This window comes from Mauremys mutica, chromosome 3 (assembly GCF_020497125.1).
Source record: "Mauremys mutica isolate MM-2020 ecotype Southern chromosome 3, ASM2049712v1, whole genome shotgun sequence".
NCBI lineage: Eukaryota > Metazoa > Chordata > Testudines > Geoemydidae > Mauremys > Mauremys mutica.
The window spans coordinates 33863485-33883992 of NC_059074.1; the positions used below are offsets into that span (position 1 = coordinate 33863485).

The 20508-nt window shown below is 44.1% G+C and overlaps 1 long non-coding RNA gene across 1 annotated transcript; it reads left to right on the forward strand.

The window, feature by feature from the left end:
• The first annotated feature begins 18960 nt into the window (after window positions 1–18960).
• LOC123366260 lies at window positions 18961–20164 on the forward strand. The gene is made up of 3 exons (XR_006577996.1): window positions 18961–19086; window positions 19572–19679; window positions 19802–20164. It is a non-coding gene; the product is annotated as an uncharacterized LOC123366260 (long non-coding RNA).
• The last annotated feature ends 344 nt before the right edge of the window (window positions 20165–20508 follow it).

Here is a 20508-nt window from a genome sequence, read left to right on the forward strand (position 1 = left end):
AGGGGTTTGGAGGGTGGGTGGGGGATCAGGGCTGGGGCAGAGGATTGAGGCATGGGAGAGGCTCAGGGGTGCAGGCTCTGGGTGGCGCTTACCTCAAGCAGCTCCCAGAAGGAGCAGCATGTCCCTGTGCTGGCTCCTACGTGGAGGCGTGGCCAGGTGGCTCTGCTGTGCGCTGCCCCATCTGCAGGCACCGCCCATGCAGTTCCCATTGGCCATGGTTCCTGGCCAATGGGAGCTGCGGGGGAGGGGGACACTTGGAGCAGGAGCAGCATGCGGAGCGGAGCTCCCTGGCAGGCCCTACACATAGGAGCCAGCGGGGGGACATGCTGCTGCTTCCGGGAGTTGTGCAGAGCACCCCCCAACTCTGCTCCCTGGCTGGAGTGCTGGAGTGGGACAAGTCCCAGACCCCGCTCCCCAGTGGGAGCTTGAGGGTCAGATTTAAACAGCTGGTGGGCCAGATGCGGTCTGTGGGCCACAGGGCCGCCCAGAGGATTCCGGGGGCCCAGGGTCTTCGGCGGCGGGGGGCCCTTCCGTTCCTGGACCCGCCGCCGAAGTGCCCCGAAGACCCACCGCCGAAGCGGGACCCGCCGCCGAAGCGCAGCCCGGTCTTCGGTGGTAATTCGGCGGAGGGGGGCCCCGCCGCGGGTCTTTGGGGCACTTCGGCGGCGGGTCCCGGAACGGAAGGGCCCCCCGCCGCCGAATTACCGCCGAAGACCGAGCTGAACTCGGCGGCAGGTCCCGCTCCGTCTTCGGCGGTAATTCGCCAGCGGGGGGTCCTTCCGCCCCGGAGCGGAAGGACCCCCCGCCAGCGAAGACCGGGAGCGGCAGAAGCTCCTGCGCCTGGCCCCGCACAAGAGTTTGCCGTGCCCCCCGGAGCGAGTGAGGGACCCCGCTCCAGGGGCCCCGAAAAACTCTGGTGGGGACCCCCGTGGGGCTCGGGGCCTGGGGCAAATTGCCCCTCTTGCCCCCCCTCTGGGCGGCCCTGGTGGGCCGTAGTTTGCCCACCGCTGACTTGGAGGGTGTGAACCAGTGTGATAATCAGTTTTTTTAGATTGTACCCTCTTTGGGGAAAAGGCTATGTATTCCTCTGCATTTGGAAAGTGCTTAGCACAATTGTGGGTACTACTGCAATCTAGATGATAAATGATGATGATAATATTAACCATACTTAAGAAGGCCTATTAGATTGCATGTCTATTACAGTGAGATCTGTTAGATGATGGAAGTGGTGGGAAAGCACCCTTCCTAGCTATGTGTAGAACTAAACTAAACAAAACAAGCGGGATATTTCTGCTTTGGATATGGCTTTTGTATGTGCCCTAGTACAGCTTTTCCATATCTAATGCCTTTGGTTCTAGGGGGTCTGGAATTTATTTTCTGAAAAAACCCTCAAATTTTACCAAATTAATTTGTAACCAGGAAGCCCAATATCTTCTGGAGGCAGTATCGGCTGCAGGATACAGAGAATGCTATAATACCCTCTCCCTTCCTCACCCTATACTCTATCAGAGTGAGAGTTTTTGCAGTAATAACCAATCTTCCTTTAAAATATCTTTGGTTTAGTCATTACTGTATTTGCAATAGGTGTACAATAGGCCTCTGCTATACTGAGTTCCTAGTTTTAGGTTTAAACTGATAAAACCCCAGTGCAGCAAAACACTGATTATTGGCTTTTAAAATGTACTCTGAAAATACTTTCTTGCAGAAGATGTTGGTGGCCCAAAGAATCTTTCATTCACTGGGAACTTATCTCCTGGAGAGTGGGCTTTAAAGAGGCCAATTTTTACACAATTCATGAAAAACAATTTTATAAACAATGATTTAAAAAAAATTCACTGTCCTTTTTTTGAAAAAAGCCATAGAATCATAGAATATCAAGGTTGGAAGAGACCTCAGGAGGTCATCTAGTCCAACCCCCTGCTCAATACAGGACCAATCCCCAGATCCCTAAATAGCCCTCTCAAAGATTGAATTCAGAACCCTGGGTTTAGCAGGCCAATCCTGCTGAGCTATCCCTTCCCCCCATCTCAAAGTGAACGCAAAAAATAATCAACGAAACCCTAAGACTGCTTCCTCTTATATTCCATAGTTTTGTCTTTAAGAAGTATACATTTGTAATCCAATATTGCAGTCTCTAGGCAGACAAAGTTTACATAGGCAAAACTACAGTTTATTTCAATTTAGGGACAGGGCCATATATCAGCATAAGTGAATCTATGGATTCTGACAGTGTCCACTGTTGGAAGACAACATACTGAGCTAGAAGGAACATTGGTCCGACCCACTATGGCCCTTTGTATGTGTTCTTATTATAGTCTTAGGAGCAAGATTAAGGCCCTTACGGAACAGTCACAGGTTCTGAGAGATTTCTTTTGCTCTTGGTGGTGAGTTCTCCAAGTTTAAAAGATTGTGGCCAATTTGCTGTAGAAACACCTGCATTTGTGATGTTTTTCCTTATGTAAAGACTATAGCATAGATTGCACCTGGCCGTTGCATAGGCGGGAAGGCTGTGGGAAAGGTGCAAGAGACTTCTGCCGACATACTTGCATTCCTGCTGCGCAAAGACTGAGTGCCAGTGGTTAGGGGAGTTCAGGGTGTGTTATTTCCTAGCAGTCCCTATGGCACATAACAACACAAACGTTATGGGGAAGGGCAGGGAAAAGATAAGGCAATAGCCCTACTTTGCCAGTGAATCCATCAGCCCAGCTGGGTGGAGAAGGAAGTATGTTTCACCACTCTGTTGCAGCATGAGTTGCATCACGCAACTCCCACCCTGTTGCAGCAGGCTGGGGAGGCTCCAGGAGAGCTTGTGCTTCCTGAGGCAAAATACCTCTTGTGGGCAGTGCACTCTCACTCAGGGCTATGCCTTAATACCTCCGTGATGGGAAGATAAGCAGGTTCCACTCTATAGTGCCATCACCAGTCCTGGAATCTTTCAGGAGTCCTGTAGATACTCTAGTTGTGTTCCCTGTAGGTATTCAGGGCTCTCCGCTCACTGCTCGCACCTCAGCCTCCATTCATCTCAGAATTGTCAATTCCTTTCCTCTCACCACTCTCTTCCTCTGTCTGAGGAACCAAAGCAGCCAACAGGATGTAACTGGAGACTGAATATTTAGAGCTGTCACTGCTGCTCAACATGTAGAACAGGTGACTCATGAATGAAGGGATTTAAAAAAAATTGTTATTAACTCACACTCCCCTTGCACCTCAGGCAATGCAGTGTTATCTGAAAATTGACTTAAAGACAAGTCTCCCAGTTTCCTCATTTTGCTTTATGTAGAAAAGAATGTTCTCCTGCATGAAATATAATAGAGGGCAAATTCTGCTCTGTGAATACCAGAAGGATCTCTGTCAAAGTCAATGGAATTACACTGGCATACATCTGGTATGGGTGAGAAGAATCAGGCCCCAGGCATTCCCACACTGCAGAGACTGATAAAACTTTGCAACCCCTTGCAAATCTTCACAGCAGCATTCCTTGTGTGACAAACTTTTTCACATTTCCCCATTCAGCTGATTGTGGGTGCTATTCTATTTTAAACCCACATGGAAGTATGTTTTTAGGACCATCTGTTACCGGCCCTAACCCAGATGATACAGTTAGAGCCTACCCACAGCATCCTCTCCTCCTTCAGACAGTTCCAGGAACAAGCAGTGAGTCAGTCACACAGCTGAACTCATATTTAGCTAACCCTGATATCCTGCATATCGGAGAGGAATGCACAACGGACTCTCCAGGTGCGACACACCCTGCTTGGGATAGGCAGTTTGAGTAAATGTGACATCAGTGCACCTACCATTCTCGGTTACAAGGAATGAGGAGAAGGAAAAATGTTAGCAACTAATACTCTTTACTCATCTGGACTGCGTTCCATTTTTTGTCTCAACTGCAGTTACTCAGCTACATTGCTGTCACGGGTCTTCCCTTTCAGCAGGCAGCAGAGATACTGCTAAGGCGATGACCCCACCCTCTCCAGAACTGAACTTCACACCAGTTTGAACATTGCTTGTTTTTGCCTGGGAGAGTTGACAGTTCTCCCACAGAATGGTTAGGAGACCATTGTCTTCAGCCAGGGTCCCTGACCTATGTTGTCATGTTAGCGTTATTAAACACTGACTACTGCTGGATGACTGTAAATCTGGAAGAGGCTCTTTGCCCAGTCCAACTCCCTGTTAAGAGCCCGCAACCCTGAAATAAGGTCTCAGCCAATGAACTGTGTGATCAGGAACCTGGGTTTATGTGTCATTAGTCAGTATATTTCGAACCTTTTCTCTCTAATCCCTGAATGACCTGACAGCAGTTTTCAACAGGACATCTATTCATTTGGCAAGATTGGCAGAGTGTCTCCCCCGTTCCCTGAGCTGCACTGTAGTAGCAGGTCTCCTGGATCTACTTACTACTCTGTGTTGTTGTCACCAGGAGGTTAATGACTCATAATTATCTTCTTTTCATAATGAGGGAAGCCTGATATCCCTGTTGTGAATACTGCACTGTCTGGCATGGGCAACATATTTCAGTTGAAAACAACACTTGGGGGTATGGCTACACTGCATCGTAAACTTGGGTCTGTGGGACCCGAGCTGTGGATTCGGTATTTCCAAGCCCGCCCTTGGATGCCCACACTGCATTGTAAACCTGGGCTCACAACTGCTGGACCCAGCTCTCCGTTGTACTGCACTACAGAGACCTTCTGACTTTGGATCTGTGGCTTGAGCTGGGTCCATGCTGCCAAATGAAAGGGTTTGGACTTGAGTCACAGTGGGACTTGGTCTCTGACCTGCCCCCCGCCCCTCCCCCTCCACAAGCAGGGTTTTAGGACCCAAGTCCCATGTGCTTGCTGACCCAAGTTAGACTGATAAGTTTGTGGATGGAAGAGGGGCTTAGGCTCAAACCTGAGTCAAAGCCCAGGTTTAGTGTGAAGTGTAGACATACCCTAAGGGCCTGAGGCCCTGTCCTGCTTCTGCAATCTCCCATGACTTCAAAGAGGTCTGGATTGCCTAATCCACAAAACTCGCTCAGAAGTTAAAGGGAGTTTTGCCTGCATGAGTATGAGATTGGGACGTAAATATATCCATATTTATACAACAATATAGATGTGTGTGTGATGCTCTGAGGAGCTTTCATTAGTATCCTGTTTTGATCAATGATGGTTTAAATAAGTATTGCAAACCTACTTATTGTTGTATATCTGATACTGAATTTGCTATAGTACCCTTGAGTCAGGCGGGCTCTATCCTGCCTAACAGAAACATCCGCAGCTGTACCACAGTGAGCTCCAGGCTTCTTGGAGTTACTTCATCACAGACTGACAGCTGTGTCCCCTGACCATTATCTGGTGGCCACATACTTCAATAGCAGTGTGAATGTACTGTATGCACTATACTACACTGTGGCCTGCCAGCTTGGCTTCCTCTTCCAGAGTATATCTTCTGCTACTCTTCAGCATCCTACAGTTTATCTGTGGTCAGCTTTCTTACCCATTTCCTGCCAGCTGCTACTGGTCTTTCAGTCAGCTCTGATAGGCATGTAGGCAATGATTAGCTTTTAGGTTTAACTACATGATTTATTGGCTACAGACTAAGCAAATGCCATAATGCAGCTTCAAATACAGGATTTCCTAGCAATTAGCATACTGTACATTTTTAAAATAAACTAACTCAAAGGAACATGCCCTCTCCCTTTATGGCACATTATTAATTTTGTTTACAAATTTACATTAATGCAATATTATGGCTGAGACTTTACAAGCACAAAAAAGGCATGAAAATTGAAACAGCAATTGTAACTCACTCCTCCAGCACAAAGAGCCAGATTCTGATGCCCTTGCCCACTTTGGGTAGCTTGTGACTCTGCGAGTAGTCCCACGGAAATGTTATTGTGATTCAGGGTATCAGTAAGTGACCCAGAAGTAGAATTGTATATCATTGCATAGGCTGATAACTTTTCTGTTTACACACTTAGCAAGGTAAAGTTGTCAGTGTATGATGGCCTATGTGGAGTGAGTTTGATGGTCTCAGCTTACAGCTGTTAGCAGCATTTGGAATCCTTATTGACCGTCTTAGAGGAGAGGCCAATGGCTGGATGGAAATGGCAATCTTCTTTGTCCTTCTCTGGAACTGCTTCTGTCAGCTGAGCGCTGAGGTATATTAGCAGACCAATGTGGGAGAGCTTGCACTGTTGCTGCCCTTTCTTGCACCTGTTGTGGGTAAATATGGGACTTAAGAGTTCAGGGTTGTCACTCAAGCACTCTGTGCTAGCACTAAATTCACACACAAACTTAAACAAAATCAATAAACCCAGAATAATTGTGATGACTGTCACAGAATACAATTTCTTCTCCCCAGACTGTAAGGAGCCTGGTTACTAGAGGAAAAGTTTGTGAAAAAGAATGCAGGCTAGTACTGAGTAGCAGAGCTCAGTGCCACGGAAGCAGCTCAAAGGCATTTGCATAGGAGTCCCTATTTTTTTTTTTAATTATGCTTTTAGTTTTGATGAGACAGCTTGTCGTTGGCTCTTGCAACAATGGATGAGACAGGATGTAAGGAGCCTCCCCCTCCCCTTTGTACACTGTTTGCTGGGGTCACAGCCCCTATGCTCAGAGGCTACTTCCTCTATGCACCTCGGAGGATGCACATTATCCCAAAATGGTGCAGGGAGGGTTAAGGGGTAGCTGGAGCTGTGATCCTGCCCCTCCCACTCTTGGCACTGGCTCATAGAGCAGGCCAGCTGCACCTGGGGAAAAGGAAGGATTGTGCTAAAGCCTGGTGCAGATGCATTAGAAGTTCAGGGACACATTGTACCTCAGGAAGGCACAATTCCTCCCTGAGCTTTCCTGGGAGTGGCATAGCCATGCCATGCGTGGCTGTGTCTAAATGGCATAATATAGCTCTCTGGTTGCAAATAAGTTCTTCCAAACATGAAGCCAGGCAGTGCTGTCTTCCTGAATCTGCAGCCTGACAGCTAGCCTGAAAGCGTAGGTCCAAGTGAAATGATAATTGCCCTTATTCATCTCGGTTTGATGTTGCATCTGGAGCCTAATGACAACATAACTATCATCATTATTACCTATTTCTCTGCTAGTCATTAGTCAATAGTAGATATATTCAGAAAAAGGGCTTTGTCCAGTACCATTAAGTATCATACCTATTAGATTATTTTATTCCTGCAAACGTTTATAGATTTTTAAGAGCAAAAGGTACCATTATGATCATCTTGTCTGACTTCCTACATAATACAGGCCAGGAAACCTAGGCCAGTAATTTCTGTATCTGTTGCATTTAGCTGTATTAAAACTATGTTGTTCAATAAACCCACCTTACCAAATGTTCCAGGACATTTACCACTCCACCAATTTGTGGCATCTGCAAACTTTACCATCAATGCTTTTAGATTTTCTTCCAGCTCATTGATGAAGATATTGAGTAGCATAGGGACAAAATCCTTGCAGGATGATCCCCCAATTTACAATTGATATCAGCTAGTTTTTAATCCATTCAGCATAGGATACATTGATTTTGTTTCTGTGGTAGTCACAGGAAATGCTACCAAGACACACTGAAATCGTATCTCAGGAAAATTGATATGTACATCACAAGCTGGGAGGAGCAAGCCAACAACTGACCTCAGTGGCGCCACATCCTCCAATAGGGAGGGGCCCATTTTGAGGAGAAGCGCCCTGCCTTTGCAACTGAAAGGAAAGAGAGAAGGAAGGAAGAAGAGAGAACTTTCTCCCAGCAGGCAGCTGACCCGCCAGGAAATGTCTGTACCTACTCTGGGTGGATCTGTGGTTCCACAGTCAGACTCATGAGTCATCTCAGGACCCATATATAAATATGTGGTAAAGATCATCCTCGAATTGAAGGATTGCCGATGGTGACACTGATTTTGTGTAATTATAATTTTTTTCATTAGAATGTCATGTGAGACTGTCAACTGCCTTACAGAAGTCTAAGTATAATATGACAACACAGTTACCTTTATCAGCTAAACTTGTAATCTCATAAAAAAAATCAGCTTTGTTTGACAAGACATATTTTCTAGAAAACCATGTGGATTGAATTTAATTATGCTATCATCTTCTAAATCTTTATTAATTACATCTCATATCAACTTTTCCCTGATTTTGCTCAGAAGCAGTGTAAAGCTAACTGGCATATAATTACCTGGGTCATTCCTTTTACCTTTTAAAAATATTGGCACAACACTATCTTTCTTCAGCTCTCTGGAACTTCCCCAGGATTCCAAGGTTCGTTAAAAATTAATGTTAATGGTCTATACCATTGTTAGACCTTTGTTTGTTCCTGATATAGTTAAACAATTCCTTCATAGCAAAAAGAACGAGGTGTCCTTGTGGCACCTTCGAGACTTCTTAGCAGTTGGTCACATATCTACACCAGAGACACCATCACAGGACCTAACCAGATCAGCCACACCATCACCAGTTCATTCACCTGCATGTCCACCAATGTAATATACGCCATCATATGCCAGCAATACCGCTCTGCTATGTACATTGGCCAAACTGGACAGTCTCTACGGAAAAGGATAAATGGACACAAATCAGATATTAGGAATGGCAATATACAAAAACCTGTAGGAGAACACTTCAATCTCCCTGGACACACAGTAGCAGATTTAAAGGTAGCCATCCTGCAGCAAAAAAACTTCAGGACTAGACTTCAAAGAGAAACTGCTGAGCTTCAGTTCATCTGCAAATTTGACACCATCAGCTCAGGATTAAACAAAGACTGTGAATGGCTTGCCAACTACAAAAACAGTTTATCCTCCCTTGGTTTTCACACCTCAACTGCTAGAAGAGGGCCTCATCCTCCCTGATTGAACTAACCTCGTTATCTCTAGCCTGATTCTTGCTTGCATATATATACCTGCCCCTGGAAATTTCTACTACATGCATCCGACGAAGTGGATATTCACCCACGAAAGCTCATGCTCCAATACGTCTGTTAGTCTATAAGGTGCCACAGGACTCTTTGCTGCTCTGAGAGTGTTGCGATCTGATTTGTTTTCGGTACACCTCTAGTTGAGGAGTTCTCAACCCTTTTCCACTCAAGATAAAAAAAATCCCATGTGGTTCATTACTGTGAACCCCCTGCTCTCAGGAACTTTGGGCCTTGCCCAGAGCAGGTAGAAGGTCTGAGGCTCCCCACAGCATACCAGGCTCCCTGGGTGGCTCTTATTGCTGCCTGGCTCTGGCTTCTGGCCAGGGGGCAGGGCCTCAGGGGAATGAGAAGGAGCAGGGAGCACTTCTACCCAGGTTCTGGTGGGCCCATGTGTTAATCTGCCACTGGGTAGATGATGGTGGGGCTTTTCTCCTCCACTCCCACGTGGTACTTAGCTCCATCAAAGCACAGCCTGAAGAGGTTGTACATATTGGTTCCATATCCTCTTGAGGTGCCATTCCACTAGATCTGAGCTCTGTGTGGAAGGAGAATGAGGGGAGCTGCATTGCAGTTGAGCTAGGGGGTGGGGCAGAAGCAGCATCAGAAGAAGGTTGAGTGGGACCAACTGCAGGAGTTTGTTTCCCTTTTTTGCTGTTGTTTCTTAACTGGTGCAGTGTGACCCATTAAGTGTCCCTTTGCCCCCCACTTGCAGGTCATATCCCAAAGGTTGAGAATTGCTGCTCTAGAAAAGAGGGGTTATTTATTATTGCACATCACATCTGGATGACCATTATTTGACTATTACAATAAACAGGGCAAAGGTATTTAGAGAGTTGTGACTATAGCTGGAAAAACACCATAAACCAGGCTTAGTGCTTTCCCCTCTTAGTAATTTTACTTTGATTTTCCATAGTTCATTCCCTCCTGAAGTCTGCTTTTTGTAGATAACATAAAGTGCTTGCTGTAGTAGTTGATAACTGAATGTATGAAGCATGACATTTTCCTAGATACAATGAACTACATGAACACTTTTCTTTCCTATCAGAACCCATAAACAAGAGTTGAGTAAGAGCAAATAACTCTCACAGGTCTGTACGAGAAGCAAGGAATGAAACTCCATGCTGAGAGGAAGGATTCAGTGATGTCTACTAGGTGCTGATACATGCCAAGAGAATCCCAGGCCCAAGGGAGAGAGCTGTCTATTAAGCACAGCTTAGAAGTAGCTGACTAATTGAATGACTGGAGGTACTCTAATTTGGAAGGAGGAAAAGGTGTTTTGGAATCTTAGTCTCCTCCTTACAACTTTTTCTTTCTATGTTTAAATTACTGACAACATAATTTCCTGGCTCTTGAATTCATTTGTTTTGTTTTTCCCTGGGCACTCAAAGTGGAGTTTTACTAAATTGCACTAAAGACTGGGATACGCATTACAGCTCTGGTCCTACAATCAGCTCTGTGTGGGTGGACCCTGACAACCAAGCTGAGTCTCATGGCAGTTCAGCTAACCTTTTCATTTCTCAGTTACTCAACTACCACTTGTGGTAAATAGTACTTGCCTATCTCAGAGGAGTTTTGTGAGGCTTAATTTGTTAATGAGACTAAAACAATGAGTTCCTGGGCTGGAAAGTGCTCTGTGCTGCAAATGTAGAGTATTATGTATACTATTTACTCCTGGGGGAATTCTGTGCCACTGCGCAAGTGAAGAATTAGTGTCCCATGCAGATTTTACTCTTTCCCTGCAGAATAATTGATTCATGTGTCCCTTCAGGGTAGCAATCCTGAGTGCCTCTGGTTTAGGTGTCAGGAGCAGCCAGGGAAGACGAAAATTGCTGCCTTCTGGGGGTGGGCCTGGGCATGTGTGTGAGAGCTGGGGAGGAGCAGGGCTGGGGACACCCCGGCCAGTGGCTCCTACTATATGCCAAGCTCCAGCTGCTAGTCCTGGTTGGGCTGTTGGGGGATGGACCTCCTCTTCCCCTGTACAGGTTGTGCCCAATGCCGGGTCAGACCCATCTCCAGGAAACCTCCCCGCTGTCTGCAGGAAGCTCTGCACTCCCCTGCTTGCTGCCCCCATCACTCCTCAGTGCAGGGGGAGGGGACACCATGGGGAACTGCCCCCTGTTCACCCAACCCCAAAGCCCCTGGACCCCCCCACTGAGCCCCTGCACCTGGATCCCCCTGCTGAGCCCCAACCACCTTCACCCTGACCTCCCCACAAAGTCCCATTCCCCCTAAACCCAGAACCCCCCAATGAGTCCCTATGCATCCATATCCCCCTGCACCTGGACCCCCCACCAAGCTACCCACACCCAGATTGCCCCACACAGAACCCTCTCACCTCATACCTGGATCCTCCCACTTGGATCCTGCCTTGAGCCTGCTTGTCCCATGCTTGGATCAGGGGGCAGATCTGGGTGTATGTGTGAGACTCTGTCCCTCTCGCTCGCTCTCATGATGCAGCCGGCACAGAGGGGCAGGGCCGTGGGGTGTTTCTGAGGCAGGCCTGGCCCTAGCGCTGTGTCAGGGGCGGGGGCAGCCTCACCGCCGTGTCTGCGTCCCAGAGGGGGTGGGGGGCTGCAGGGTGATCCCCACCACCACCTCTGTGCAGCCAGTGGCCCGTGCTCCCCACTGCCATACTGGCGCTTCCACTCCCATTGCCCTTCTAAACTATTGTCTGCAACAATTTCAATTCTAGTCCAGTGACTGTACATTGACATGCTGAGTATTACTTAGCCATTCACTAAGGCCTCACTCTGGCAAAGCATTAGTTTCAATGGAGATACTCAGGTACTGAACCTTATGCACATATTTAAGTGCTGTGCTAGATTATGGCCTAACTCCTAAGGATTTGCTGCCCTTTAGTTAGCTGGAGTTCTGCAGGGTGAGAGCGTCCCAGAGCTCTGACTCTAGTCCAAGCCCAGAAGTCAGCACAGCAATGAAACCGACCCACAGCCCCAGCCTTGGGTATTTCTTTGTTTTGTAGACGTACCCTTAAAGTCTTCTGTGCTTGACATACATGGAAATATTAGTATTGCTGTCGGCTTGATAGAGCCATATAGATGTGCTAACATGCCTAGTAAGGAAACTATTTGTCAAAGAACGTTTTCTGAATCTTTTTTGTTGACTGTATGGTTACAGACATACTTGCTGACAGGTATTTTGAAATAAATTACTGAAATAATTGAAAATGGCGTGATTATATTGTGTTATTGTGACAAATAAAATATGCAGAATTTTAAATTATTGTGCACAGAATTTTTAATATTTTTGGTGTAGAATTCCCTGAGGAGTAACTGGTAAATATACTGCACTACAGAGACTTTTTGAAAAATATAATGAAGTTTTAGTCATATGAGACCTCATTGCGGCAACTTTGCTATTAAAACTTTGTTGAGAAGTGGACTGAGACTGCTGAATTCAGAGAGTTATTGCACTTCTACTGTTTACAGATTAAGATTTTATTCTAATAGTATACTTGGAGCTAAACTCTGCTTTTAAGATGAGTTACCATGCAATGTGTGGTCCCTGTGCTTCACTTTCCCATGATGGTAAGGGAGAGGGAAACTAATGTGAAGCACAAAGAAAGGCATAATGGGAGACAGGTAGGCTGATGTAAGCAATATGCATCCAGGGTGAGTCAAGTTTAGGACATTTAGGACTAAATTTTTAAGATGTGTTTATGAAATTGTGCCTGCAAAATGCATGTATGCAAGGACAGAAAGGAGAATGGCTTGAATAAATGCCTACTCTGTGCATGAAAATGCAGATTTTACGGTTGTGTGTTTTAAGAGCGGTACAAATATCCACATTGCAACTGAAAACACATGGGCTTGCCTGGGCTCCCCACTAGAAGTTTAGCCCATCTTTTATGAAAGTTTCTGGAAAAGTAGGCCCAAGCCTGTAAATTCTCCACCTGTGCCACTCCCATTGACATCACTGTGCCAGTGTTTTGTACATGAGGATTTTGCCAGCACATTTAGGTGGTTAATATTGAAATTTCTGTCATTAATAATGGAAGTAGAGCCTAAACTTCTTGTTGTGAGTTTGCAGCTATGTTCAATTTCCCAATGCCTGACAGAACTGAAGCATTATAAGTAGAGCCCCGTGTCTGTCATGGAGGTCACGGAAGTCATGGAGTCTGTGACTTTCCGCAACCTCTGTGACTTCTGCAGGGGTCAGTGCAGCTGATCCCAAGGCCGTCCAAGCAGCTGGCTCAGGTGGCCACTGGGACAGCCACACCAGCCACTGCTGGAGCAGCCTCAGGGACAGCCACACCAGCCGCTGCTCTGGCGGCGGTCCCCGGGTGGCTGGCTGTAGCAGCTGAGGTCTGAGGCCCTGGGCAGCTGGTGCTGCTGGCCCTGGGCACTCCTGCCCAGCAACAACCCTCTTATGGCCTCTTAGCCCCTCCCCCCCAACAAGATTTACTCACAAGTATTTTTAGTAAAAGTCAGGGACAGGTCACGGGCTGTGAATTTTTGTTTGTTGCCCATGACCTGTCCCTGACTTTTACTAAAAATACCTGTGAGTAAATTGTAGCCTTAATTATAAGTATATGGGGCTTAGCGCAGATATGAGTGGCAAAAACAGGTAGAAATGTTGTTAAATTTATTTTAGTACTTAAAGTTGATTAGAGTTGGGTGAAAATGATTAGCTGAAAGGATTCAGAATAAACCAATTTAAATTGTAATTATGTAGGGCTTGAGATATACGTGTATGTATGTGTAATTATGTTCCTTTCTTATGTGGCACTGTAGTAGGAGTGATTTGTTCTGCAGAGAATGGATCAGGAAGCGGGGGTATGCAAACGAATAATTGCTTGGAGAGCTATACTGCTTGCAAAATACTTAGGCCTTGTCTTTACTGCTAAAAAGGTGTATTTTTTTACCTCAGGGTAACTAATGTGCATGAGCTATCCTGAGGTAAAAACACTTGTAAGGTAAGGCACTTTAGTTTTACCAGGAGGTAAACTTGCTGAGGACAACCCCCGGAGGGGATATAAGACTGTTTACCTCACAGTTTACCTTATGGTAAAACCAAAGTGCCTTGCTTCCCAAGTGTCTTTCCCTTGGGATAGCTCATGTGCGTAATTTACCTTGAGGTAAAAAATGCAGTTATTTTAGCAATGAAAAGAAGGCCATAGAATTCACTGCACATGGACAGTGACCAACTGTTCTTCCCCTATCCTCTTATGTTTCTGAAGACATGGAGAGTCAGAAATTGTTTGAGATCTGTGTAATCTCCCTCAGTTTGGAATCCATGAACCTCTGAAGAAAGAAAGCATAGTAGGGAATTATGTAGTCATGGGAGAGACAAAAGAAAAGGAGTGATGGCTTTCCTTTGCCATATAGGGTGAAAGATGGCTGTCCATTCAACAGTGAATATAAAATGTGCCAGTATTTAAATGCTTGCTAATTAGCCATGCACAGGGACACACTTTACAAGAAAGCTGGAAAGGCAGATCTTGGCTAGTGTATGCAATCACTCTTTGTATAAATGTAAGAGATACAGTCATAGGTAGGCAGCTGGTGTTCCGTGACTGCTGCCATCATGCTGACCAATATTGTATCATTGTTTCCTAATGCCCCCTCTATTGGTATCCACCTAGTGTCTCTTGCATTATAATTAGATTGTAAGCTCTTTGGGGCAGGAAACTGTCATTTTGTTCTGTGTCTGTACAGAGCTTAGCACAATGGGGTCCAGATCCAGGACTAGGACTCCAGAGTGATTGATTAAAAATGATGAATAATGCAGTCAGCTGTAAGGACATGTGCCCGAGTAATGGCCTAACAATCAAAATGGCAACCTGAATTTTACACTTGGTTAAAACTTATAATTGGAAATGGCTTTGGCATCAATTTCTATTTGTGAAACTGGTGGAATAAATAATAAAATCTCCCCCCAGGGAGAAAAAGGAACCTTTTGATGTCTGTCGTCGTAACTCTCCATGTATTACAGGAAAGGGCTATTCTTGTAAGATGGCCAGAGAATTGAAAAGTGGTGGTGGTGCTGACCGCCGATAAGACTCTTCCCCTCCGGCCAACCTTCCCGGTACTCCTCTGAATCCAAGGCCAGCTCTGCTGGAAATATAGGTGATTCATCAGTTACACTGCAAGCACATAACACAGTACAGAAACACAGTCATACACATTATTTTAATAACCTGAGTTTTAGCTGTTCCGCTTTAAAAACTAATGAAGCAACTAGTATTATGACACACATGTAGGCAGAGAAAATGTCTCAGAGAAAGGCAATTAACCTCTGTACTAATAAAGTCTGTCAAATTAATAAAATATTTTTATATATTGTGATAGCTAATAAGTAAAACAAGAAACTTTCAGGTACATGGCATGATTACCCACTGCCTTGCACCTTGTGGAGTTACTCATACCTGTGAGAAGTGGGTGTACAATTCTGCTCAATTAAAGTAATAGCATTTTACACAGGTACAAGAATAGGGCACATTGAGTAACTCAGTTCCATGTGAGATCATGCACAGCCTCCTGGAGCTATGGTTGGCATTATTTTCACATATGGGACTGCAGACATCTCTGTATCTCTGCTTATTTGATCAGTTAGTTCCTTAATATTAATGGGAGATTTTAGGCTGAAAATACAGTTGATTAAAATAATAATAATTAGGATTTTGTAATTCCAGCCATTCGAGTGGGATAAGTGCAGATCATATCATCTCTCCTGGACCCACCCTCAATGGTTTTCTTTATACAGTTGTATTTGGAGTTTTGCAGAGGGTACAGAACCCTTTCTGTGTGGCCTGTGTTTTTATTCCTTGGCATGTAACTTCTGAACTAGGGTATGTTCATTGTTCAGACTTTCTTTAGACTGTGGGCATTGCATTGATTGGTCTAGGTGGTACTGAATAAAAGCCTTTCCTTGTAAAGTGAGGTGGGCTCTATCAACTGTCTTTCTCTTACATAGTTCCTTCCTCTTATTTCAGTGAAGTTGGTTCCTATCACTTTGACTGAAATGAGCAATTGATCTGATTATCCATATGGCCTCCAGGGTGCACAGCCCAACTTGCATAGCATGTGACCGTGCTGAGAATGTTAACAGCAGCATCTGAATAACACAACTTCTAGTGGCAGTCATCTTTTATTATCTATTGAATCTTCACTGGGCTGTCTCCTGTTAAACCATATTCAGAATTGTTAACAGCCTTACTAAATAAATGTCAACTTTCAGTAGCTGATGATTGAATTATCCAGTAACAAATGAATGACCTAAAAAAACCAAATTTGATCAAAACAACTGATGGAAATTGTCATTTAAAAAAAACGAGTTAGTTCCTGAGGGTTTGCTCTAATTAAACAGAGGATCAGAGTAACCATTCACAGGATTTGTACTTTTCGAACAGGTCTTAACGCAATAATAAATTTGGTTTGGTTATTTTTAAATTCTGCAAGTGAAAGTAAACTGGTTTACAAAATGTCATAATTACACAGTGAAAATGAAATTTTCATTTCCCGTCTGAGGACTTCAAAGTGCTTTGCAAACATTAATTAAGCCTCAGAGTATCCCAGTGAGATAGGTAAGTAATATGTTATCTCCATTTTACAGACAGGGAACCTGAGGCACAAAGCCCACAAAGTGCTAGCTTCAGTGGGAGTTAAGGATGCTCCGCACTTCCCAGGAAGCACTAAGTAAGCTGGAGAATCGGGTTCTAAACACTTGCCCAAGGGTCACACATTAAGGCCCCAATCCTGCAGTGAGCTGCAGATGGATGCAGGGGTCTGCTCTGCAGATCAAGTTGCAGGACTGGAGCCAAAGGGCACAGTCCAAACCCTGTTAATCTGGGTGACTGAAATTGGATTGAGTCCTAACTCTGTGGTGGAGCAGCAAAGAGAACCCAGACCTCCTGATTCACAGTCCTGTGCCTTAACCATAAAAGATTTTCCCCTTCTTCCTCTTAAATAAAGTGTTCCTGTATATTTACAGTGAGCATTATTCCATTTTATAATATGTTTAAATTCAGATGATACAACCTGAGCCTACTTTCCTGGAAATCAGTCTGAGTTTTGACTTTGACTGCAGTGGATGCGGGATTAGGTCTGTAGATTTGATTGGCTCCCAAACTTGTGAGCCACTGGGTAAATAATGTGCTTAAGACACAAATATGTAGTGTGTATGTGTATAAAACATAATCCTCCTCCCCCACTGTCCCTTTTGGCTGAGTCACTGGACTGTTGGGTAAATACTGTAATATGAATTGTAGTAAATACATGGGGCCCAAATGCTAAAGTCTTTACTCACTTTTTATGCAGTCTTCACTTAGGCAACTCTCCCATTGAATTCAGTGGGTTTTTTTTCCCTTGGTTTTTTTTTGCTTAAGGAAGGAAGAATCTGGCTTTGGTTCCTATTTAATCACCATTCCCCCCAGAAGACTCGTGAAAATTAAATACATTGATCACATTTCAGTAAGAAGAGCATGTGCAGAAAACCACCTAGAACTTCAGATTTAAGGCTGACATAGGCCTACATTTAATGGATTGTCCCTTTTTATTTGTGGATTAAGGACAGTGCTGCAGTTTATGCATTTCCTGGGGTTTTTTGGTAATCAGTATCACAGTCATCACCATTACTGAAATAGTTACATTAAAAATGTAACTACAGAGATGTTGTTTTGTACATAAGTGCTCCGGAATATGATGAATGCTGTGCAGGTGTGCTTATGTGACTTTTCTGTATCTATAGAAAACATGCTGCTGTATTTTGCTAGCATTCTCTCTAAAACTGTAATTAACAAGTGAACAAACTGAAATAGTTAAAGGACAATATTTGGGGATAAGATGTACATAGCCACATGTATACGCTGCACATTCAAACATGCAGTTGTGTGTGCGGTTACAAGTTACACAACAGGAAATGTGCAATTACTTCTTTTTGCACATAAGAAATGTCGTTTGGATGTGGGATACTATGTTGTCACATGATTAGACAAAGGACTAGATGTGAGAAGTCTTGGTTTCTGTTTCTGACTCTGTCAGTGATCTATCATGTGACATTGGGCAAGTCACTTAAATTCTGTGGACCAATTTCATCCCAAAACCAGGAATGGATTTGGTACAACATGCCCGTCTATAAAATGGGGATAGAATGGTAAAGGGCTTCCAGATTCTCTGATGAAAGGCACAACATTATCATTAATGTTTTGCACAGCATCTTAGGTATATACTGTGTCATGTTCAAGATCTCACTCCTTATCTTCAAGGTACTTAATGGTCTGGGATAGCTAAAGGATTGCTTGAAGCTTGGGAACAATGACTGTGATTGACAGCGCCATTCCCCTGGTGCAATAGAATTGTCCACTGCCAGGGGAAAGCTCAGTTGTATAGGAGGCTGAGCTTTCTCACGGGCCAATCCAAGCATGTGGTACGAATTCCCACAAGAACTAAGACTCACCATAAACCTCACCAATTTCCATTCCAATTGCAAGATGCACGTCTTCAACCTTGTCTTCAGGTATAAAACCACAGATAATAGCCGAAAGAAGTAATATTTAAAAAAAAACCCAGTCAAACAAACAAAACCATGCACAATTTTCCCCCTGGGGAGAGGAAGAAAAAAAGAAGAAAGAACAACATGTAGCAGATGCTAGTCATGTGGGTTGATGCACTACTGGAGGTGTTCGGATATCACAGTGATGGGCATGGAACTGGAACCTGAGTAGCACAGAATACATATTTTGGAAAATTTAGCACATGCCAGAAATTATTAACAAAATTAGTGAGAACTGGCACTAAGGTGCAGTATCTGGAGGCTACATAAGGATTAGTTCCCCAACATTTTAAATAATGTGCAATCTGGAAAAGTCTCTCTAAATAGGAGTTAGAGTTTCAAGTTGAACCTTTTAAATTTGCCCCCAAAGACAGATCTGGTAAGTTTCCTTCTTATGAGGCCACAGGCTTGAGGAAAATCACCTGTACCACAGCAGTATCCTCTGCTGTTTGAGTTGAAATTGCAATCAGCCTGCCTCAGCTGATACAAACTGACCTTTGAGTCTGTTCTTGCAATCCAGTATCTGTTTTCCAAGCCTAAGCTGTATGTCACAAACCTTGTAGCTCTATCCCCAGAGAGCTTTGAGGCAGTTCATCAAAGCCTGGGGAAGGAAGAATATGTTGCAATATATCTTTCATTCTTGCATCTGAGTAACAAGGATGAACAATGCATGCTGTATGTAGACATCATTTTTTGAAAGAAACAAATCATACCAGGACTATAAATACAAAACATTTATTACAGGTGCTTTTGTAGCACCTTCATTATTTTTCTGGTGCCAAATTATATGTATGGGTGTGATTTTGTTATAGACAGAAAATTATTATTTTTTCCTTGTGAAAGTGGAAATACGTATGTTGAACAGATTACTCCCAACAGATAACTACAGTTCATTTGAAACATTTTTATGATCTGAACTGTTCAATCCAAATTATCAGAGTTGACATTAAACTTCCTGGTTTCTTAAATAAGTTATTTAGTGTTCTTCATGATTGCAGTTTAACTGATGGCTTAGGTTAGAACTATGCTTCTGTTTTGTCTACTCTCCATAAGCATGGTTTATTCACTGTTCAGGGAATGATCTTATTAAGTCAGTTACAACTTACTGTAGCTACAACCCCCACTCCATTTTCTCACCTTAACCTGCTCTTTCCTTCCAGTTGTTGTGTATCTTGAAGCATGTTAACCTCTGTCTATAATTGGGATAAATTGTTCCCCAGAGAGCCTATCTCAGTTTCAGTCCATGAACTTGCAGATCCCATTAGAAGGTGAGTATGAAGTTGAAGCTTGCAGTTCTGCTGCCCAAGAGATTAAAAAAAGTTATTGCTACATTGCATCTGACTTTCATCAGACCAAGGTTTGGGATTTGATTGACTTTTTTTTTTTCCAGATTATGTTAAATCAAAACTTTCTGGGGCAAAGCCCTCCACTGCGACCAATGAACTATCCAATTGCTATCAACCAAGTTACATCCTATATGAATTAGGCCGCCTGGTTCTGTTTTCATCCCACCCTAGACACTGGGCCTGACCTTGAGGTTTGCTGAATGCCCTCAGCTGAAGTCAGTGGGAGTGCTTAGCCCTTCTCAGGAGGCACTCAGCACCCTGAAGAATTGGGCTCTCAAGGATGTAGGAGGTATATCTGTATATCTGCTGTGCCCTAAAATGTAATTACAGTATATCAGAGACCAAGAAAACTGCTTTGCACCTGTTTTATCACAGGAACAAAAGGCACAGGAGACATTTGGAAAACAAGGAACACACCTGCATGTGAGTATATAACAAAACATCCTATATTTAATCACTTGCTATAAGTCACTTTAGAGCTGACAAAGCTGATTTTCAACTTCCTGTCACCATTGCCTGATGCATCTAATTAGTCCTGTCCTCCAGCTGACAAATATCAGTTGCTCTTATTAAAAGACCGTCCCCCCAAGTACATTTCTCTGACAGTTAAATATTAATTATCCCCTTTTATTTCATGATTATTCATGGGTGCTAATGTTGCCACAGAATGAACTGATAAATCACTGCCATGAAATATTAAAAGCAGTGCTTCATAACCAAGCTACTTCCAGCAGCCAAGCAAGAGGTAAAG